Source organism: Sapajus apella, unplaced genomic scaffold, assembly GCF_009761245.1.
Source record: "Sapajus apella isolate SASKATOON/1434 unplaced genomic scaffold, GSC_monkey_1.0 scaffold79, whole genome shotgun sequence".
Lineage (NCBI taxonomy): Eukaryota > Metazoa > Chordata > Mammalia > Primates > Cebidae > Sapajus > Sapajus apella.
In genome coordinates, this window is record NW_022437019.1 from 3,304,775 (window position 1) to 3,329,790 (window position 25,016).

The 25,016-nt window shown below is 39.6% G+C and overlaps 1 protein-coding gene across 7 annotated transcripts in view; it reads right to left on the reverse strand.

The window, feature by feature from the left end:
- TENM2 (teneurin transmembrane protein 2) overlaps positions 1–25,016 on the reverse strand; it is a 1,283,391-nt gene that overhangs the window by 1,039,596 nt on the left and 218,779 nt on the right. The gene's annotated exons all lie outside the window — the stretch shown is intronic.

Here is a 25,016-nt window from a genome sequence, read left to right on the forward strand (position 1 = left end):
ATCACCTGAGGTCAGGAGTTCCAGAGCAGTCTGGCCAACATGGTGAAACCCCATCTCTACTAAAAATACAAAAAATTAGCCAGGTGTGGTGGCATGCACTTGTAACTCAGGAGGCTATTCAGGAGGCTGAGGCAGGAGAATTGCTTGAACCTGGGGAGGCAGAGGTTGCAGTGAGCTGAGATTGCACCATTGCACTCTAGCCTGGGTAACAAGACTGAAACTCGATCTCAAAAAAAAAAAAAAGAGACTATACCTCAGTAGTAAAGAGTGCAGCCTTTTACATTTTAGAAAGCACTCTCATGCACACTGTCTCATTTTATTGTAAGGAAACTAAGGCACGAAAAAGTCATGTGGCTGATGTTGGAGGAGAGTGCCTGGAACAGAGAGGACGCTAAACAGTTGCTAGCTCCTGTGTAGTACTAACTTCTAACTCCGTGTCTGGCTGCAAACTGGTGATTCATGAACCTAATTTGGATTGCAGATGTGTTTTATATGGTCCACACAGCATTTTTAAAAAATGAATTCCTTGCCAATATTTTTAAAGGAGTATTTTGTAACATAAATAAAATCCAGATTTCCAACTTGCTTTAAAATCAGAACATCTAATCTCACCAGGCCTATATTCCCTGAAGGCAACAATTGGCCAGAACTCAGTGACTGTACTCATGTGTTCTCTGTCCTGCTTTGGGCTTGAGGCGTGTCCCGTTCATGGGTATACTGCTTCCTACAGGCATCTAAATTTAGACCTTGCACCATCACGTGTAACAAGGCAAGGGTTCCCATTCCATGGGGAAGTTCTGACAATTTCCCACCAAGAGATGATGGAATGCAGACTGAAATTTAAGAATCAGAATTTTAGAACTGGAATAAACTTGAAATCACTCAATCTCATGGTTCACAGTTAGCTATTGCAGGGTTTCAGGGGAATCTTAAAAACCATTTCCTTTTTTTCTTTCCAATACTAAAATCTAATTACTGATGTAGTAAAGTAAATTGGTTTTCTTTTTCTAGTATAAATTGTCTTATTTTCAAAGTTTATGATTGTAGGGCTCTTCCTTACATGTTTACATCTTCCTTGGAAATACTTCTTCATTTATTTGTTTGCTTATTTATTTATTTGATATAGGAATTATTGTCTCAAGTCATAGTAAGATTAGTTAAAGTCATGCTCATCAAGTGTTTTGTTTATGTAAGCTCTGAAATAACACATGATCTTGACAGATAAACATGGGAGAAATTTATTTACTACTGAATAAATACAATTTAGTTTTAAAAAATATTTAAAAATATTTCCCAACCTGGGTCCAGTAGGAGTTAAAATTAAAACATATTTTATAGTGAAAATATTAGGAAACATTTACTTATTATAACCACTCATTTTAGAGACGAAAAGCTGTGGCCTATATAAAGTAAGTGGTTTATGTGAGATGGCTCCACGGGCAAAGCTTGGAACTGGAAGTCTAATACAGGTGTTTGCTCCATGATATATGATCTGCCCAAGGTATCTTTCATGAGATATGGGACATGCCCAGTTCTCGATAGCATAGATTAGAACATTCACTTCTTTAGCATTGGATCGTGAACTACAACAAGCCTTGGGTACAATAAAAACCTAATAGCTTACTGTTCCTCCCCTCATGAGAGCTTTTCTGGTGAGGAAGGCAGGTAGAGAAATAATAAAATAAGGTGTCACAGGTAGCATGACAGAAAGAGGCAGAAGAGAAACAAATGAAAGAGAAAACAAAAGGAGAAACATTTTTGGAGGTGTCAGGAGTGATGACAAGTTCACTTTTGGACAGGGGAAAGTTGGAGGAGACAAATCCAGATAGCACAGCTGGGTATGTGGACAAGGATCTGTGGTAAGCAAGATTCTGTTTTCTGTGACCTTTAGCTCCCGATGTCATATCAATGGATATGTTCCATAGCAAAAGGAACTTTGTAGATGTTATTAAGATGACTAATCATTTGACCTTGAAATTGGAAAATTATCCTGCATTTCTCAGGTGGGCCCAATGTGATCACATGAGCCCTTAAAAGCAGTAGAAAAAGTAAAAAAAAAAAAAGGTAACAGAAGAGGAAGTAGAAGAGATTGCAAGAATAATAAGATTTGATATGCCTTTGTGTCAAAGAAATAGAAACTTCAGTCCTACGACCACAAGGAACTAAATTCCACCAGTCACTTGAATGAGTTTGGCAGTAGATCCTTCCCCAGAGCTCCAGAAAGAGATGCAGCCTTGCTGATACCCTGATTTCAGTCTTCGGAGACTTGAAACAGAGAACCCTGCTAAGCTATACTGTGCCCAAACTTCTGACCCATGGACACTGATATCATAAATAGGTATTGTGACTTAGTACATTTGGGGTAATTTTGTTAAGCGGTAATAGAAAACTAACATGGCATCTTAGATAAGAGGTTGAGAGGAATAATATACTAATAATTTCTCATCCTAATGCCTTGCAGTTCAATATTTCAAATAGAGGGTATATCTATAGGTAAATCTGATACGTCATTGGAAGATCAACATTTGTCTTTCATATGGACATAAAAGTTAGAACAAGAAAGAGCTGTTATTGGAAGCAAAGAAAGAAACACATTTATTTATTTATTTTATTTGTTGTCTTTTGAGACAGGGTTTCACTCACTCTGTCATCCAGGCTGGAGTGCAGTGGCGTAACTCCGCTCACTGCAACCTCCACCTCCTGGGTACAAGTGATTCTCCTGCCTCAGTCTCCCGAGTAGCTGGGACTACAGGTGTGCACCACCACCCTCAGCTAATTTTTGTATTTTTGTTAGAGACAGGGTTTCACCATGTTGACCAGGCTGGTCTTGAACTTCTGACCTCAAGTGATCCACCTGCCTTTCCCTCCCAAAGTGGCTAGGTATAAGCCACTGCGCCTAGCCAAGAAACACATTTAATGGAAAGATTTGCCACATACCAATAATGAGGTGTTTTCCATTATCCTTTAATTATCATACCAAATCAGTGAGGCAAATATATTATTGCTTGCATTTCACTGATGAGAAGACTGGAGCTCACAGACAAGAGTAAAAGGCCAAAAAGTAGTTAGTGGCAAAGTCAAAATAAGCTTTTAGATAACCCTGATCTCTTTGATGGACAATCTCCGGTGGTTCTTTTGTAACATACGCATGAAGTTTGTCATTGAGAATATAATTTTCTGGGTTTACATGTCCTTGGCAAAAATGATTACTTTAGAGGTTCAACTTGGAACAATTCTTGAGCTTTTGAAGAAAGCTTTGGCAAATAGGTCTCTAGTCTGCAGGACACACATTTCTCCCTGAGTGATTGTTCCTTTCTCTCTGACACAAAGTCCTCCAAGAAAGTCACAAGATTTCCCTGGCCCTGGCATCACAGCGAATTTGACCACTGAAGCATATGGTGCCTGATGCTGGAAATGTTGTCCCTCTGAATTCTAGAGTTAATTTTGGCAATCCTAAGCAGGATTCCACTAAGAATGTCTATGCATTTCTACTTCCTGCAGTGAGGGGCAAGAATTTTCTCATACCTGCTCCAGGAAGTCTGTATATGCATTTTTATCTGGAGAGCCTAACATATTTTCTCACCTCTGGTCCTTCTTGCTCCACTGTGGCTTGTCCACATTAATCTTCTCACTGATTTATCTCTTCTCATTCCAAACAGCTTGGATGCTATTGCTTCAATTACTTTCTTTGGGAAATTATGCTGTTGTCTAATTGACCCTATTATTAATTTTATTTTCTGTTATCTAATTTATTCTAATCTCTTCTCCCCTAACCCCTAGTTTCAGGCCATTACTCCTTATTTCTTTCATTTCCAGTCAATCACCTTTTTTTTTTTCTTCTAAGGCCTTGTAATAATCTCTAACAGCAGCAAAGACTTACAGAGAACAGCCACAGCAAAGACACTGGGATGCAAAATCTGTACGCTCTTCAGTCTCTCCTTCCAGTGCAGATATGAACCTCTCCCCATTATTATTTAAGAATGGCAGATTCTTTTTTTCCTGGATTTATAACTCATTGCATTACAATGCATCCACATGTTTTCCATCCTTTTGTTTCTATCCTTCCTTCATTTTCCACCCTGCTTTTTCCCTCTTCCTTCTCTCTGATTTTTTCTCCATCTCTCTTTCTGTTTTCCTGTTTTTTCCTTATGCAAGATTTACTATTTTCATCTAGTCAACAGAGGCAACATTTTATTTAATACATTTCAGAATATATAAAAATAAAGAAAATTTGAAAAAAGATTCATAGTTATAAAAACTAAGATAAGCACCAATAACATTTTGCTACTGTCCTATCATCCTAGCATGTTATATTTTAACCCACTGAGCGCTCCATGAAAAGCAATGGTCCCTAAGCTTTTTACAAATATAGTCTCTATTGTTTACCTTCTTAAAATGTAGAGAACTTTGCCTCCTTCTTGATCCAGTTGATATGAAAGAAAGTTATCAATTTCTACTACAGTTCAAGGAAGAAAACCTTTGCTTCAGTCTGGGGACACAAGGGCAGGCTTCATGAAAGAGGTGACAGCTAAACTCTACTGTCAAAGGGGAGCGTGGGTCAGTTCTGAAAGTACCACAGAGGATAGACAGAAGGAAGGGGATTCCAGAGAGAGTATGTGGTGTGAGAGAAAGAGGCATAGATTTCAACCAGAAGGACCTCTATTGAAAAAACACTGAGTATTCCCATGTGCCGTGCACAAAGTGTAACAGAAGTGATGAAGTGGGAATGGAGACTAGGAAGTTGCATCTGCCATTGATTGTAAGGGCTTGAAAATGACAAAGTAAGAAAGGCAGGGAACAGAGAGCCCCTGAAGGTTTCAAGTAGAGAAATGAGATGATCCAGACTGTGCTTTGGAAAACGATTCAAGTATAATTGGGAGGCAATATTGTAGGGTGGCAAGCATATGTGTTCTGCATTGGATTATGCAGATTGAAGTTCCAATTTCTCCCTTTATAGGCAAGATGTATGTGGCACTTGGCAAATTACCTATCATCACTCTACCACAATTTCCTCATCCATAAAATGTGGATAATATTGCTCTCCATGTAGGATTTGTCTTAGTTCAAGTTCTCTGGAATCAGAACCTGAGAGGAGGATTCATGTGTAGGTTATTTGCTAACACACTCTCCCTGCAGAGATTTGCAAGAACACAGGGGAGAGGGAAAGGGAGCAGGCAAGGGAAGGATGGACCTCAGACACAGGCCACAGAGATTCACTTCAACATCAGCTTCCTGTGTGACTCAGGTGCAAGCTATAGTTTAGAGATGCCCTGGTTTGGGATCGTGGATCTGAGGTTTTTGTACTCCTAGGAGCCACACCGGTGTGACTGGGAGAATGATGGAGTCATTAGCTGGAATGCACCTATCAAGAGGTAGAGTTTTGAAGGGGAGCAGGAGGATCTATTCAACTGCGGACATGATTATCCAAAGGAAACCAGCAAATGAAGAAGAGACATTGCTTTCACCGATAGAATGTCTAAACACAAATGCAAAGTTAATTTTCAAAAAGGGAGAAGTATCATAAACCATTATTAGTCATTTAAATTCCTTCACTCGCCCTGAGAAGAAGAATGAATCCTGAAGAAGGTAGGTTCCTTGCTGAGTAAGGTGATGGGGTGGGACTGCAAGTGGATGTGTCTGGAAAGGAGCAGTAGGCTGACAGAGATCAGGGCAGATTTTAGGTAAATGCAGGTTAGAGACCAGGAGATGCAGCAGGAGATGCTGGAGAAAGATGCAGAGGGAGAACCTAAAGGAACTCGAAAGAATCTAAGAAGGCTGTTAAGTGCTGCATACAGAGAGGAAATTTACAGAATTCAAGAAATGTTTGATAGAATTATTCAGAGTTTTCTGGGTTTTCTTCCTATGAAAAGTCAGTAAAATTGTATCTTGAACTGCTTCTTCAGGAGTGAGTGTTAGGGTGTGGGTGAGGGAATGGGCTCTGCCTGAGACCAGGGGGCACCTCTTGGTGCTTCCAGCAACTGCCTTCCCTAAAGTCAATTACATTCAAGTTGTACAAGACACCAGCTCACTATAAGGAAATACTACACAGTAGCTCTGAAAGCAGGGTCTCCAGCCAGTCAGAAATAGCCCAGAATGGAGCAGGGACTGAAAACAGTGGAGAGGGAAAGGAAACTGCATCTGAACTCAATTATATCAGTCAGCCAATCAGTTCTCCAAGACACTGCGTATTATTCATAGGAAAAGTTAAAACAAAAAAGAAAATGGAGACTAATCACAAAAAAGCTTAATCATGAAAATAGAGTACACACATCTCTAAACAAAGAGCCTTTGGAGCCAATCACAAGCTCAAAATGAAGAGAGATACAGTACAGTTGTCAACTGGCTGAAGCATCAGGAAAAAAATCCCGAGTTAATCAGAAGGCATTCTTTCTATCCAGTGAGCCCATACCCATTACAATCCACTGTGCTAATGACCATTACTCAAAATGACAACATCGTAACTAAAATCACCATTTGTTCAAGTTAATTTCTTAAAGATCTGTGATTTTCCTCCATTACATTTAATATTTATGAATCCTAACTCACTGGAACTTCTCTATTTTCTGGTTATTACCGTTCATTTTCAGCATGTAAAATGAAGGTCATTAAAGTTGGACTTTTCCTTTTCTTTCCCATTTACCTAGCGTTACATCTTTAAAAGGCAATATAATTCCAATCAAATGCTTGGCATACAATAACAGTTTTACCTTTACTTGAATATTATGTTATTGGGAACAAAATCCAGGTCCCATTAACTTTGTCGGCTACGTAGACGTATTTCTCACTTTAAGCAAGAGCTACTTTCTGACAAATCTGGCTGGAAAGTGAATACTTTTGGTAGGTAAATCCTGATTTCACTCTGCCTTCTATTGTGAGAGAAGAAAAAATATTCGAAAACCATTGAAAAGGACTGGCAGAGAAGAGATGAAGTTGGCAGGCAGGTTAACAGCATGCTGAGTACAATATTCTGAGTTATTTCTCCTCACTCTTTCCTCTTTCCCTGGAATTTCTCATTTGATTCACGATTCCTTTGGGATATAATATTCATGGTTCTTGGAACTCAATGCCTTTCTTACTTTTCTGGGAACTTACAGTGTTAAATGAAATTGATTCAGCTTGCCAATGGGTTCCGTAATCAAACAAATGAGATATTCTTTAATGTTACAAATCTTTGGATTCTGAAAAGGAAATGCATGCCCTATGGCAGAAAGTACCTAACGGGAAATCTGTAAAAATTGGGCTACTGGAGTAGTCGCTGCCACACTTGGACTGCCTCACACACACATTCTCATGCCACGGCTCTCGTCGCTTGGTATCTCTGGAGATGCTGACTTTTAACGGAATATGTTTAACAGAAAGGGAGGTTCGCTTGGTATCTCTGGAGATGCTGACTTTTAACTGAATATGTTTAACAGAAAGGGAGGTTCAAATCTTCCACCTAACATGCTATACATTGGTGACGGAGTTATCCTTAGACCTCAGTTCTATATAGTGTTTCCTCACTCCCACTTCTTTTCCAAGTTTGGAAAACACTTTTCTCAGAAAACCCCCAAAAAGTTTCCCCACCATTGCCCTTGGACTTCTGTGCATAGATGGAAGAAGAGAGGGGGGCAAGCAGAGAGAGAGAGAGACAACAACATTCTACAAAAAAGTAGAATGCCATGTAGTAAGATGATGAGAAAAATAAAGGCTAAGTGAAAAGCGAAGGACTTTGGTCAAACTGAACTGGTAAGGAGTGGTCTCTTGTGCTGGGAAAATGAGTTGAAAAGGGCCCTTGGAGAGAATCAATTCTCACCCTCACTGTAAACAATAAATATGAAAGGAAAACAAACTACCAAACTTAGTGCCAGTTTTAGTTCCAAATTAAATGGTTTGTCTTTGGAGAATTCATACACATATACAAAAAGGGGGATAGGAAGGCATTTCTGTCTTACTTTCTTTTGAATCCCCAAGTGGATTCAATCCTTGTCTTTTGTTAGCTCATCCTCATCGGAAGCAGTGGGTGGTATGGAAAATGGGGCTTGGTGTAAACCAGCCTGCCAAAGAAGCATCCCTAAGTCCCAGCTCCTACCAGGCCAGTAGTTTGTACCCTCCTCCTACTCAGTGTTAGGACAAAGGAAATAAATTGATACCTTAACTCAATTATAATTGAGACACCATAGACAAAGTAGGGATTATTTTTAGGGCTGCCTAAGAAAAAAACACAACAAAATGCTCCACCAACATTAAAAAAAACTAAATATGTGAGAAAAAAATTTCAGTCTCTTCTTTCTAGGAGCTTGAATTATGACTTAAGGAGTTATTTGAAATCTTGTTGGGGAGCATGTCAAAAGTATGTGAGAAACACCTTCCTATCTCCCGTTGAGCTTATTTCACAAAGGAGAGAAAGCATGAAGGAAGGAAAGGATACTGCTGGGAAGATTCAGGCAGGCCAGTAAGAATAACAGCAGATGTGGAGGAAGATTACATGGAGAAGGTGAGCATTCACTGCAGCTGCACTCCTGAAAATGGGAGAGAGAGTCATGCAGATTTGATGGAAGGCAGGTTTGGTGAATGAAAGGAGAATGAGAAATATGGAATGAAAAATCTCTAAAGGTGCCTGGCCAGGAAGACTCAATGGATTCTGGTAATGCAAACAGTGGCCAAGAAGTTGACCGCAAATTTGATTCTTCTCTCCAGGGAAAAGATGAGAATGCCAGTGACAAGAATGTGTACATTGAACCACCAGATAGCAGGCCGATTAGAGCAGAAACATAGTATTCTCTGTGCTACTGAAAGTATTCACACATCTTTATGTTCACAGTCCTTTAAACACAGAGCAACTCAATAAATTCTTATTTATATGATGCCATCAGCAGTAGCAGCGCCCAGATAGTTTTCCTCTTTTGTTTATAGGCAGAAGGGGACAGAATAAGATGCATGTGATTTTTTTTTCTTTAACCTCGTATCAGCTAGTGACTGCCCTTGGAGTTGCAGTGTTAAGGTGGGAATTGAAGGGTTTTGACACTTTTACCATACCTCTTTTCATTCGCAAAGACTTCTAATCTTGAAACTGGCTCTTTGTTTTAAATCAGGCATCTATTGATTAACCGTGAGACCAAGCACGCCTCACCAGGGGCTGCGGTGGGGTATACACTGTGGAATTAGGACAGTTAAACACTGAAATCGATCCTCCCTTTCTCCTGCTGCTGTTGCTGTAGCAAGCTGTTTCTCTAAGCTATTAATTTTATTATTAGCACACCTGGAGGCATTGCTTCCCTCAGGGAAAAGCAATTCAACTGTGTGTGCCACAAGACTAGTGGCGGATGATCAATGACACAGCTGGGACCGGACAGGGAGTCATATCCCACCCCCACCTATTGGAAATTTGGGGATGATCTTTCTTGCAAAGTAAGGGACACGGAATCCGATGTTGTTCCAGATCTTCTCGCTGCATTCTGTCATCAAACTTTGGTTAATAAGAACTTGCCCTATTTGTTTGTTTGTTTTTAAAGGAAATATGGAAATAGAGGTCCAGTAAGTTCTAGGACTAAATAGGCCACTTCAGTGTGTGGCTTCCTTTGAGCCATTTTCCCATTCTATTCCTTGTATAAAATGGAACAGGGAAAAAGAGGGGTCACACCTAGATCAGAAGTTGTAAGGTGGCTGCGCAAGGCTTAGCCCTCCTTTGCCCAGAGTGATGTTGACTTTGTGATCTGCAGTTTTGAAAACAAATCAGTGGCCAGCTTTCAGAGAGCAGGATATTTCATATGAATCTCTAGATATCCGGTTTCTTATTTAAAAATCAGATCCTAACAATGGATCTCTACAACCTATTGTGCAATTGACAGGGATTGAGAAGTGACTGACCCCCTTTACAGGACTCAAGCGTTCTATGATTTTCTGCGTTCTCCCTTGGCTCACATGGCCTGTGAATGCTGCCTGCTCTGTCCCTGGGCAGTTGAAATTGCAGTTTCTAGTGAAGATTATCCCACAATTTAAATTATCTGGGAATATTCCAATACAAATAGTGCCCTTCGTAGGCTATGACAAATATCTGTCTTCCTTGATTCCTTTCTCTTTTCTTTTCTCCCTCTTTAATCCTCTCTCTCTCCCTCCCCCTCCCTTTCTCCCTCTCTCTATGTGTATATGCATGTATAGATACACACACACACACATATAAATACACACACTATATATATATATATATACACACACACACACACACACACGTATATATGTGTTCATATGAGATATATAAATATTTCATACTCTAGAAAGAAATAAGTCTTAGCAAAAGTACATTTTACAACAAAGAATATGGAAAGAGGACCTAGAGCTAACTTAACTATTTTAAAGGTGTCCAGATGATGAGGTTGAGGCTGTCTTATTTCATGTTCATATGGAAAAATATATATTTAACTGTTTTGTGGCACAAACGGTGCTGATTTAGTTGCCAGAGAAGTCCCAGGAAACAGCTTATTCATTGTTCTGATGTTCTGTACTGGCTGGGTAGCAGGGCAAATGCAGTTTACAATGAAAACAGATTTTTATCACAGATAATCAATATACTGAGTTCTGCCAGCCCCAGGCAAAAGTATAAAGAAGGCTCTTGGCTCTTATAATCCAATTTTCTGTATCCTCCAAAGACTGACCCCCTCCTCCATTCCTATAACAAATGTTGATTGAGCAAGTATTACTGTGCTAGTCACTGATAGATTAGGTGGCCTTCCACCTGGCCTTCCATCACCAGAAATCCATGGAAATCCACTTCCGACTTCCAGCACGCCATGTTGTAGAAGTAGCACATGCTTTGGAAGAAGACAGCTCTGGGTTTGAACCCTGGCTTTGCCACTTATTTACTGTATGTCCCTGTCAAGTTAATCTCTCTGAGTTTATATACCTTAGTTCTTACAGACAGCGCTAGTGAAATGGTTTTAATAATGCCTACCTCTAGTACAACAGTATAAAATCAAGCAATTGTCTGATACCTAGTGACTCCAGGTTGGATCTAGCTGAGTTCACCAAAAATCTTGGCATTCAAGATCCCAGAATCAATTGACTTCCTCATGAGGTATATGGGGCAAGATATGCTACAGACATACTGAGGGAATGTATTCTCTTCCCAGGTCTGCAAGGGGGCGTAGTTTCAAAGGCAAGAACTTCCCAGTGCCATACCTCCACCCACATCTCCATCTGGGATCTTAGAGGTCTTTGTTTAACTTTTGCGTGTGGGAAGAAATCCAAGATCAATCACTTTAGCGGAAGTTTAAATGACTCCTTTCACAGGACAGAAAAATTGAATGGAGCAAGAATTACTGTCAGGTTAAAAGTCCCCTTCTCCCACATCCAGGCGGACTCCATATCTGGATCCCCTCTCATGACATGCGAGAGCTCCTCTCTATTTCTTTCTCCTTTTCCTCTCTCTCTCTCTCTCTCTGCCTATAGAAATCACTTTCTGCAAAACTCTTTGGGGTCCAATATTTACTTAGGAGTGCACTGTACCTGGTGGGGTCTTCCCTCCCATTCTTGGGTGAGTGAGGGACCAAGAGACTAGAAGAACACACCCTAACAGGGGATGTGAGCCTCCACCGTGTCCCGGAATCTGGTCTCAATACCAGGAGTGTAAGTGAGACAGTCAGTTATAGGCAGACCTCCCTCAGTATTCACTGGAGATTAGTTCCAGGAAATGCCACCACCCCTCCAAAATCCAAGGATGCTCAAGTCCCTTACCTAAAATTGCATGGTATTTGCATATAACCTGCACACACCCTCCAGTATACTTTAAATCCTCCTAGACGACTTATCATACTTTATACAATGTAAATACAATGTAAAGAGTTTTTATACTTTATTTTTAAAATTTGTGCTATTTTTATTTTTGTATTGTTATTTTCCTGAATATTTTCAGTCCATGGTTGGTTGAATCCACAAATGCAAACCCATGAATATGGAGGGAGGACTGTATATTGATCAGAATTTTACAGTTAAGATTTATAAGAAAGCACATATTTTTTGACACTAAAAGCTGTAAATGGATAATAATTATGTGCAAGGATGGGAGTGAGTGGAGGTATAGAGGATATGGTAGAAGGTTAATACAATTATGTCCTATAAAGACATTTTGGTCAATGAGAGATGACATATAGCAAGATGGATCCATAATATTATAATTCTATATTTTTACTGTACTTTGTTTACATGTTTAGAAACACAAATACTTACCATTGTATTATAATTGCCTATACTATTGAGTACAGTAACATGCTATATAGGTCTATAGCCTAGAAGCACCACCATATAACCTAGGTGTGTGGTATGCTGTACCATCCAGCTCTGTGTAACCAGATTCTGTGATGTTTGCACAAGGACAAAATTGCCTAATAATGAATTTCTCATAATGTATCCCCATTATTAAACAATGCGTGATGGTAACTGTTGAAGATGGGTAATGATCAAATGGGGCTTCATTATACTATTCTATTTATTCCAAATATATTTAAACATCTATGCAATAAAAAATTTTAAATAATAAGAGATTTGGTATCCAAATACAGGTGTATAGATCAGACTGCGGGAAGCTAAGGTAAATAAAACATAAAGAGTCTTTATGAAGTTAGATTCATTTTCTTTAATTTAAATGATTGTCATTTTTGTCTTAGGGGATATTTCTTATTTTTGGCATTTAAATATGCATTCTTTTATAAAATGACAATAATAACATTAGTAATAAGAGCTCTTATTTATAAATAGTAGACCTTTAGCTTGATTGTGTAACTGAAGATTTAATGGAACACATCCAGTAAGTTTTATTTTAATTTTAAAATCTGTATTTTCTTTTAAAATTTACATTTTGAGGCTTATTGTAACACGTTATTCCTGTACATGTTGTCTGTAGCTGCTTTCACGATACAAACTCGAGTTGAGTAGTTGTGATAGGGACCATATGGCCCACATAACCTAAAATATTTGAGCCTTTGCAGAAAAAAAATGTGGATCCCTGATCTTCCTCTACTTCTGACTCTTCATAGGTGCTCAATAAAAGCTTCCACCTTTTCTGTCTGAAAGAACCATTCCCTTAGGTTTCTTGTAGATGACTGAGTACTAATTGGACACATTAATTTCAGCTATTAATGGCTGATAATAGCTTTATATGTCACCACTCCCAGATAGGACACTAAACCCCCTTGCCTTAAAATGCAAATGTTAGCAGAAGAACACAGCTAATAAATCAATTCTAGGAGCCAAGAATACTGAGCTCTTTTCTGGTGGGGGTACATTTTCCCACTGAGATCCTTTACTGCTTTCTTCCACACATCCTACCAGCTGCCCTTGGTGTTTATTCTATTTTTATAATTGCATGGATTAGTATAAATATATCATAAACTCACATGCACTAGCTGGTATTCTCTATAATAGTCAAGCCCTTTGGAAGTAAGTGATGGGGATATAGCATAGCAGTTAAGAGTGTGATGTTCAGCACCTAACAGACCTCACTCCTTGCTTTGTTAGTAAATAGTCGTATAATTTATAATCAAAGGCTGTGTCTCCGTCTATAAAATGGAGTTGGTAATAGCATCCATCCTTCAGAGCTTTTGTGAGGATTAATGAGAAATATCTTAGGAACTGCTTATCAGAGCTAACATTTATGGAGCATTTACTATTTTTATTCCTTGAGTTGCAAATGTCAGTACCTCCTAGGGATAATGACCCTGCTAAATTGGGTTTGTCCAGGGACCAAAAGTTAGAGTGTGTGACCTTCAAAACTGCACCCTGTCCCAACCCCCTGATCCTTCTCACCGTCATTAATCCCTGACTCAAAACCTAATTTCAGAAGGGGAACAGCTTTCATAAAGTCACAGGTGCCACACATGAAAATCTCTTCCAAATGTATAATTCTGTAACTCTGCATGCTACCTTAATAGTCTACAGTTCCAGTAATAAAGATAGGTTAATTTTGCATTAGATGAGCTTTAATGTACATTCAGAACTCAGAAACTGGCTTATGTGTTCATTAGTGGAAATCTTGCCTAAAGTGGGTCACGTAGAACTAGAGGAAACTGAGAGACTTTGGGAATGAAAAAGGCATTTTGCTTCATGTGTCATCTTCCATTATTTTTGATGAGTTGAAGGGTTGTGAAGCAAATGAGTCTGATATGTTTTCTAATGTGTCACTGGTACACAATGTTTTGAGAGATCGCCAGGGAAGTGACTTTTCTAGTCATATTGGCATCCCGTGCCAGACTTCAGCAAAGGGTGTAAGAGGCTGTTATGGCCTCATTGCAAGTGAGGGTCACACCTAATATAACCTTCTCATTTGGCACAATAGCAGTGAGACACCCTTCACAGTGATTTAGTCTTATCTGGAAATGCCATGCAAAGAACCTGAGCTTGAATGAAATAGACCCATGGCTGGCTCTGCCGGTAGTCTCAGGCAAAGTGCCCCACTTTTGAGACTCTCAGTTTCCTCATCCAAAAAAAAATATATATGTTTCTGAGACAAAGAATGGTGTCTGTAAAGCACTTTGCACAATTTCTGTCACATAAGCTCAAATTGACCTATTATCTGTGAAGTTCCTTGAAGAGCACTTTGAACATAGTAAGCACTCAATAAATTGTAGTTATCATTAATCTTACCATCTTCATTGTCACTGCTGTTATCAAAAGCTGACCAACGAGATCAAAAATTATTTTTTTTACAGGTCTCATATTCTATAACGCCTCAAGTAGAAACAGTAATAGGCTCAAGAGACAATATGAGCCTCAAATTTAAACCTACACCTACAAAGAGCTATATCTCCTCTGGGCCTTTGACTCTGGGTAGGGTTAAAGGAATTTTTATGTAAAATATAAAGAAACCATTCTATATGTTGAAAAGAATCCCCCCCGGCCCCCGTCCCACCCTTTCTGTCTGTTATAAACTATGTGATGGTGAGATTCTCCAGGCTACATACAAAGGAAAGAACTCACAGGCTCCACTTAAAGTGAGCTGAAATGCTTAAGAAAACAAAGATATCCCCTGCCTAAGTTTCCCCAGTGCACATGGGGAATCAGATTCACACTTCCATTTAACAGTCTCAGGAATTGCACACCTATAGTGATTTCCCAAGAGCGCAATGCTGAAAATGTACCCCAAGGTGTCAGGAACAAATGTGTATAATGATGCCTGCCTTGCCTGACTACAACTGCAGTGTACAAGTCTTAATGGATTTAAGAGAAATAGGAACTGACACGAAAATGACATTTTTTGTGAACAAGATATATTAGATGTTTTCCACACTTCTTCCTCGCTCCCTCCCTCCCTCCCCCAACAACAGAATTTTCCCCTTTGAGAGAAAAGCTTTCAGTCTGTGATTCTATACCATGGTAGCAATGCAGATTCAAATGTAGGTATTTTCTATTACTAATACTAAACTCTTGCCTGAAAAGGGAAATGGATCCCACATAAGATTTCTCTGCTGCCACCCTCCTTACAGCCTTTGCGAGTATTTACATCCTGCAATATCTTTTCCCTTCTTTTCTCAACCTCCCATTAGGTCAGATTGACATGAAGAGCATCACCGTCTACCAGCTTCACAAGTGAAGCTGCATGCTTGCATAACGTAGAGAGTCGGAAGTCATTTTTTTCCTATTACATCTCAACAAATGGTTGATACAATGAGAGTTCCCAACCGTAGTGAATATGATCAAAACCAACAGAAGAGAATTGGGTTCCATGTTTGTGATCCTCTCTCAGTGTTGGGAAGAAAGACCTAATCAATACCCTGACCACTTATGTGTGGTCATTTGTGTTTGGCTCTTATAAGTGTATGCTGTGCCAGCAGTCTGGAGACTTGGTTTCCATACCTTGCTGTGCCTCTAATTAGCTGTGAGCAATTCCCATACCCTACACAGAGAGTTCTTCACTTCTTCACATGTAAAGTGAATTGAGACACGAGAATAGACCAAAAATAAAAAATTCATGTCTTGTAGCAGTACCGATCCACTGGTAATTGCTCCGTGGATCACTGTGTTGAATGGATACTGGTGCTGTAACCTGGACGCGGCAGAAAAGCCATCATGGTTGGATGGGTTCTGCCCACACCAAGAGGAGAGGAAGGAGGTGGAGTAATGAGTACAGCTTTGCTGTACTTAGAGTAGCTTTGAATGATATTTATACAAAAAAGTATTATCTCATGTTAACATTGAGAGTTGAGTTGCTAAAGCTTCTTCCTTGGGAAAAAGATTATTCCTTTCAATACTGTGAAGTCATGTACAGAAGTTGCTAATGGATCTGGTGACGTCAGTATGCCAGCAAGATCACCTTCACTGTCCCTGCTGCCCTGTCATGTTATTTCTGTGTGAAAAAGTGAGAATTCAAGTACTATTGTGGTAAGAGAATTTTTAACAAGTTTTGAGTCTCACTATGTCTTCATTGTATTGTAAGGACGCCTAAACAAATTGCCTATCTGATTCCATTGGGAGTGCATTTTGAAGTCTTTGAAATTAATAGATCACGCCCAATGTGGTTCTTCTTTTGTAGTACCCACAGTCTTGTACAATGGTATCTTACATTGCTTTTGGTCCTCTTGCCCTGTTCTGTATAGACCTTACCTACACTCCTTTGCCTCGTCCTAAAATGATCACTTTCCCCTGTTCTAATATGCATGCTTTTTGTCTAAGGAAAGATGACAATAAAATTCATGTAATGATGCCCACAAAGCTGACCCACACTCACAGGGTACAGATCATAGGGCATGTGTACAAGGGGTTAGAGAGCTTAGTGGCTCTCTGAGAAATCTGTTCACTTCAAGTGAATGTGGACACACATGCATCCTAGCAACAGGAAAGAAATGGGATACTAAATAAAGCTTTCTGGGGATGATCAGAAAGAGAAGTTCAGTCAATCAATCAATCTATCCCATTCACAAAACAACATGTATATTTTTAATGACATGTACGTGTTATTTTAGAGATGAAATATTATTTTGTGGATAACATATGCTGTATGTAACATATATGTATGTATGTGTGTATATGTACATGTGTGACTCTGTATGTATATATTCCTAGGTATAATATTTGTTGAATTTTGTATAACATTTCTAGAATTTCTTTTCCTCACAGGCATGAATATATATGTTTCTTTTTTTCCCCAAGGATAAACAAATTGTCCCAGCACCATTTATTGACGTACTAATGCGCTCAAAACACAAAATAAATACAAAAATGAATCAAGAAAACATTTACCAGTTACACAATGAAAGATAACAAAGGTCATTTAAACACATGTATATGCGAATTAACAAAAATAAAGCAACCCGTATTTCACAAGTGATTAATAAGTTCATACAAAAATAATATAAAGGAAATAGGTTGTCCACCTGTTTCATTAGCAACTTTCAAACAAGGAGTATGTCCCAATTGGCATGAATTGTTGAAATGGGCCCCCTCAAACGCTGCTAATGAGAGTGTAGAAAAGAAAAGCACAGAATGGGAAAGTCAGGAAGCCTTCAAAATACTTGTAGCTTTTGACCTAGAAATTGTATTATAGCTCCCTGGCTCTCTCTTGTCCTGATACCATGGTCCTTAGGAAACTAGAGTCAAGTAAAAAGTACCCCTGGAGGTTTTACTGGGCACCTGGTTTACATCACACTATGAGAATCAAGCAAAATACTGATGCCAGCTTGGGTCAATGTTAAACACTTTTGCAAAGATTTTCAAAGCTCTAAACATAGAAGGACTGTAAAATGTCCCTCCCACCAATCTCATTTCTCTCTGACTACACATTTGCTGTGACCCACATCTCAATAAAATTTAGGGAGGGGGATGGGGAGCTTCATGGAGAGGTAGAGAGAACCTTCACCTTAAAAGGAGCTAAAGCTTTCAAAACAACCCTGGTCCTGTTCTGAAAAGTATTTTCTCATCCTCAATATCTCATCCCCTGCCATACCTTAAAAGTCCCAAAATATAGAATTTGTACGTTAGACTGGGGAAATCGTTATTATGTTCATTTATACCCATTATACTCTTGTCAGTGGAGGGCTATGACCCTCCACTGACAAGAGTATAATGGGTATAAGATCTAGGACTCACCTGTCTAATAAAGTTTCCAGTTCAACTAGACAAAGAGGAATCAAAGATATGCCATCATGCAAATACAGAACATTCAAAACCAGCTTGCTTTGAAGAATTTGGACAGAATTTGAGTTAAGCGTGCCCTATTAGAAGGTTTATGAGTTCAGCCAGGCATGGTGGATGCCTGTAATCCTAACACTTTGGGAGGCTGAGATGCGTGGATCACTTGAGGTCAGGGGTTCAAGACCAGCCGGGCCAACATGGTGAAACCTTGTCTCTTCTAAAAATTAGCTGAGCATGGTGGTGCATGCCTGTGATCCCACCTACTCAGGAAGCTGAGGCAGGAGAATCACTCCAACCTAGGAGCTGGAGGTTGCAGTGAGTCAAGATCATGCCACTGAACTGCACTCCAGCCTGGGCAACACAGGGAGACTCCGTCTCAAAAAAAAAGAAAAAAGGAAAAGTTTCATGAGTTCCTTTCAAATAACTTTCTTTCAATTTTAGATTTTCATAGGACTATTATGCCTCAATAAATTCCAATTCAGAAAATTTATAATATGAAAATAACCTAAATTATTAATATAAAGTTATATCTTAAGGCACATGGTACGGTATTATTTTTAACAGTAAAAAAAAAAAAAGAAAAGAAAAAAATACACTCTCAAATAAAGCACTGGATATTTAAATTTTGGTACTTCTATGTGATAAAATCATATGTATCCATTCAGGGGCTGGGTGCAGTGCCTGGCACCTATAATCATAGCTACTTAGGAGGCTGGGGTGGGTGGATAACCTAATTCCAGGAGTTTGAGGTTACAGTGAACTATGATCATGCCACTGTACTCCAGCCTGGGTGACAGAGTGAGATTTTGTCTCTCTAAAACAGAAAAAAAAAAAAAAGAAAGAATAATATTATTTAATTTTGCCGTGATTTGGCAGTGTGAAAATTATAACATTAAATTTAAAAATTGCTGAAACTCAAAAATAATGAATTGTACTTCTAACTTGTATTTTGCGGTTTTGGGGAAACTAAATTCATAAATATTACAATTGTAGATACTTTTACTTCTACACTACATAACAAATATAAATGGAAAACTGAATGGTTTTTTCAGGCTATGAGTGATTCTATTAACTACAGTAGTTAAAAAAGTAGATTTCTGGTTAATAGTCTTCAGTTTATTTATATTTGGCTGCTTGACTGCCTTGTCACTTCCATCTCAAACTGTAGAAAGTGGCTTTATTTCTGTGGTCATATTCCAGGAAGCAGGTGAGGAATGATTAAAATAAACTTTTTTTTTCTTTTTTTTCTTTTTTTTTTTTTTGAAATGGAGTCTTGCTCTGTTGCCCAGACTGGAGTTCAGCTGAGCAATCTCGGCTCACTGCAACCTCCGCCTCCCGGTTCAAGCCATTCTCCTGCTTCAGCCTCCCAAGTAGTCGGGACTACAGGCATGTGCCACCACAGTCAGCTAATGTTTTGTGATTTTAGTACAGATGGTTTTACACCATGTAAGCCAGTGTGGTCTCGATCTCCTGACCTTGTGATATGCCCTTCTTGGCCTCCCAAAATGCTGGGATTACAGGTGCGAGCCACCGCACCCAGCCTAAAATAAACTTTATGGGTGTGAATTACTGCATACATGAAAATCAATAGAGGATAACAAGAAAAAAGTGTTAAAATTAAAATGCAAATAAATAAGCCTTAGTGGAACAAAAACATGGATCTTTGGGTCATTTACAATCTAATCCACAAAAATGTACATAATAATGCATATAAAAAATGGAAGGAAATATGCTGAATGATTTCTCCCTGCATAGTTTGATATCATGGATAATTTTTTATCATCTTATTTGTCTTGATCTTCCAAATTGTCAAATGTATATTATTTGTACAATTTTAAAATTCAAATATAACTAAGAAACAACGTGCGCAGTGTTAACTGCACTTTTGCCACCACCTAGACTCCTGACTGTGCTAAATTACTTTCACCAGGAACAATCACTTCAAGGTACATAGAACTGGTCACAGTACTTGTCAAAAATTAAAAACCTTGTCAAACTCTTTATGGCTTTATAAAGTTTGTTGTCAAAAGTGAGCTGTTGGCAAAAGCAGCATAAAAAGGGGAAAAAAGGGTCTCTTTTCCTTTTATACTGAGTGAAGGGTTTCCTATAATTTTAGCAGTCATTAAGATTTACTAATGAAGACTTGAGATGGAGTCTAAAAAAGGAAATATAAAGTTAAGTGGCTCATTTCGTGTTTTGAGAGGTAAAATATTAAGAGGAAAAAGAAGTGCTATCTCATCAATCACAAACCACATAAAGCTGAAAAAGTAATGCAGCCCTTTCCAGCAGTAGCCCGCGCTGAAGAACGGCATTGGCCTAGCGAGACTACCTTCTAATAGGTGAGAGACTATTTCAATCTCCATACCCATTTAATCACAGGGCTGTTTGAGCACTGACTGCCAATTATCCTGAATTATGTGTCATATAGTAGGTTTGTGATCCGGGCTATAGTGCATTAGGGACCCAACAGAGACCACCATGTTGATTTGACAAGGTTCTTAGAGTTGGGATGAATAAATTAATGCAACAGAATGATTCTGATGAACAGAAGATTGAAGCCAAGCTCCCCGAGATGGAAGATTAGTGACTAATCAGCTCTAACACCTGGTTTCCATAACACTCTAATAACAACTCCTCACGCTGCTGTAACAAAACACAACAGCCTCTGCCAGGGGGAGAAATGTGAAATAGCCTCAAAAGTTATGGCTTGGGGTGTTCTAGTCACGACAGAATGTTTTTCACCTGTTCCTGGAAAATTAGAGCAGCAGCAATTCTTTCCCCTCTTTATAATGGGAAGGAGGGTGGGAGATGGTTGTGAATTCAAAACAACCAGGTTCGCAGGAGAACAGATTGAATGAGAAATCCACCGCTGCTAACTTTTCAATTCAACTTACATCAGCTGAAAAGAGGAGGAGGAAAGGTAGGAGTGGGAGGGAGAAGAGGAGGTTGAAATAGCTATTGCTGATGGGACTGTAGAGTCACATCACGGGGCGGAGAGAGACCCCAGGTGACAGTCAGCTCTGACCTCTCACCTCTAGGCTCAGAGTAGACAAAAGCAAATACCTTCCAGATCCCAAGTCTCAGTATTTTGGTCACACTGGGGAAGAGTTCAGGACCTGAACATCTGTCAAGTAAAACTAAGATGCAAAATCACCGAAAGTCTCATACCATTGCAAGCGAGTATCTTAAGATAGACCTGTCATTGCTGCTCCTATCATGAGGGATTGACTGCTCTTTAGACCGGTGCCCTTCACCAGCATCAGAGGAGGCAGCCTTTTCAGAACGAGCAGTATCCATTGCTTGTCTTCCCATTTGCCGTGACTTCCTAAAAGGCAGACCACTCACGATGCCCTGTTTTGTTAAATCAGAAAGCACTTACCTGAGATGTTGAGTCTCGCAGAATATCTGAGACGCATGCTGAAATCATATTTGTAAGGCCGGTTGCCTCGCCGGGAGGTTGGACACACCCACCTCTGCACCCGGCACCAGGCTCTGCGCTCGGCACCGAGCTCTGCAGCATGGCTGCCCTGGAAGGCTCCAGCTGATGCAAGGCTCCTGGCCGGCTCTCCCACCGGAAAAACCGCCCAACAACCCGCCGACCAATAGCGGCCCGTCCCGTCTCAATCCAGCTCCCCTGGAGTCAGAGCACCCAGCTGTTGCGCGTTCCTCCTAGACATAAATACCCCACGCCCCAGGAGGCTGGCGTAACTTCCCTGGCCCCTTTCCTCGAGACCGTGGAACCTCGCCGGGGAGCTAAATTGGCATTTAATTTTCTTATACTGGCCTCAGTTTCCTCATTTTAAACTCATTTTAAACTCGGCAATAACCCTTACAACATTTCGATGTCTATCACAACAGAGCCATCCAAGCATTAGAACCATTCTCTGACGACTGCTTAAAAACAAAGTGAGCCTATAGGAGCATCTCTGTGCTAACCTGCGAATGACTCTGAGACCAAGAAAGCCCAGTTTAATCACAACTGTGTGTCTGAAGACCTGGTGGGTGGAGAGGAGAAGTTACTCAAATCACAAGAACAACAGCAAGGATTTGTTGAGCAGAAGACGTAAGGTCAGTTCTCCCAGAACTGTTGAAACATGATTTGATACACTAGAATGAGACTCACAGTCAACCTTTTAAGGAAACAATAGCTTTGTAAGGCAGGTGGGCCTGTCTTTGTATTTCTATTTCCAACTGCAATTCCTATGCACACAATTGCACTTTCTAGTCACAATCTGTGTAATTCTGTAACTTGATCTCTAGCCAGGGGTCGGATCATCAATTTGGATTTCATGTTTCTTTTTCATTCTGGTCATTTCTCCATATAGGACACATTGCTGTGCTCCACATTCAGCTCATCAGCTCAGGAAGACCCACGTGGTTTTTTTACGGCGACTGGCAGAGAAGCCAACTACACGTTGTCCCAAGGGCTGTTTCCAAATTTGGTCTCCCAAAGGGAAGCTCGCTAAACTCCTCTAGGCATGCTTTAATTCCGACCCATTTTCCCAGTTTCATTTGTTCTAATACCTGATTCTTTCTTCGCTTCAGTAAGCTTCACCAAAGGGAAGGCCGTGGAAGAGCCCCGTTGTTTTACCTGTGTTACATTAGAAATCATTTTCTTTACCTCTTTTCCAGTTTTTCACCCCCAAACTCCGATTTAAGCCTTGGTCACAAAAATCAGAAGTCCATCTTCCAAACACAGCATTTTGTCAGGCGATACGTCTATGTTAGTTTATGCCTAATCTTCTCTTTTTTATTGTTTTATTTTCTCTCTCTGTTGAAATTTTTTAGTATCGTTAAACCAGGTAAAGAGTTTAAACTTCACATAAACTTTCAAAGCAAAATTCGGGGAGGGAAAAAAGGTTGATCTTTAAAAGGGTTGATTGAACTTGTACTCATAAAAGCCACACTCTGGGCCATTGGCTGAATTCCACTGTTAAATATTTTTATCTTCTTACCCCAAATTATAAATGCCCTAAAACATAAAGTAGAAAAAAGCCAGGTATCGTCAGTGTTCTGCTAAAAAGTTTCCCTGCCACCACCAAAGGAATCTGCAGATATTCCGAGGAGTCGGTGTGGTTTTGGTGGGAGCAGCAGGTAGTAGTTTTGTGTGTAGAAAGCTTAGGAGAGAACATAACTGCTATGATAACAAAACCCTCAAATCTGAAGTGAAACAGGCTTTGTCTCCTGTCCCTTCAAAGACACATCAAAGGTTTCTAAGGGCCATGAAAGGAGCATTGGAGGCTTACGGTTCATCTGAAACTGTGTCATTTTTCTAAATAAAGATAGCCAAAAAATGATCTTCAAGAAATGGAACCAAATGATATCACTAGTCTACCTGTCACCATTGCGTGGTGCTATAGCATATAGTTTATATAGGACTGAGTAGAGAGGAATCTCATGGAAGAACTTGAAATCTTAGATAGTGATCTCTGATGAGTTATAGATGCCTTTGAGAACATGTTGAAACATATAAAAGCCTCACTCAATAAAAGGGCAAGTATTTGTACATGCATAAAAATGTGCATATTATTTCAGGGGTTGTATTCAAGGATAAGAATCACTGTAGAAGATATCAATAATATAATTTATTTTAGTCATTTATAATATCACAGCAGCACATTAAAATCTCCAAATAAACTAGGTTCTTAGCTTCAAGGTGCAGAAGGGAAACTGGTGTGTTAAATGGGTTAAATGGTTAAAAAAGAATTTTGTGTGTACACAAAAGATTATGGCCCTTCTCTCCACAAAGCTTCAGTCGTGTAACAGTGAAATCAGGGTGTATTTGTCAGGGTTCTCCAGAGAAACAGAGCCAGTAGGATAAAGATAGATAGATGAGGCTGGGCATGATGGCTCACACCTGTAATCCCAGCACTTTGGGAGGCCGAGTTGGGCAGATCATCTGAGGTCAGGAGTTTAAGACCAGTCTGGCCAACATGGTGAAACCCTGTCTCTACTAAAAATACAAAAATTAGCCCAGGGCGGTGGCGGGTGCTCCCATATTAACCTAATAACCAATCAGCAGAAGTTGTGCCTTGAATCCTGTTTGGAGTACTAAAGAAGTGGACATAAGTTATTTATCACAGCAGAAATGACAAAGCAGCTGAAGTTTAGAATTCAGTCTGCAGCCTACAGTCCTCACTAGAGGTAGTAATGACTACATCAATCATATTTTGCATTTTGCAAAATATTTAAAATAGTAACCTCTAACATGGGCTTGGTAACTCAGGGTCAGAAAACAAGAAAATTCACAGGGGTGGGAGGAAGAGAATATGAAAACTATTTATTGGAATGTTAATTTTGTTTTTGAGAAAAATAATCATTTTTGTTTAATGGCATGAATGACACCATAGCCACGTGTATATTTAATTTACATTAAATATTATAGTGGTATGCACCCCACCCCTGGGGGTTGGGGAACCCTGCTCTGACATATGCCGGTATGAACATATGTATGTAGATCAGGGGTCCTCAACACCCAGGGCCACACAGCAGGAGGTGAGAGAGTGAAGCTGAGCTCTGCCTCCTGTCAGATCAGCAGTGGCATTAAATTCTCAGAGGGGCGCAAACCGCATGGTGAACCACGCATGCCAGGGATCTAGGTTGTGTGTTCCTTATGAGAAAACCAAGGCTGGGAAAAGCTAGGTGTTTTCTGCTGCATCTTACCTAGAAGATTCAGAATAGAATTCCAGGTTTGGACTCTAATTCTTGTGCTCCACACCTTTACACCCAACTGGGCCAGTTTGAAATCAGCTTTTGGCAGAAGTCACCAAATGGTAGTCTGAGGACTACAAAATAGACCAGTGTTGTGTTAGGCAGCACAGGTGGAATAAGGGCATAAGAAAGAGAAATGAGTTTCTTGGGTAGGTCAGTATAGGAATGCTTTTCTTTCTTTCTTTTTTTTTTTTTTTTTTTTTTTT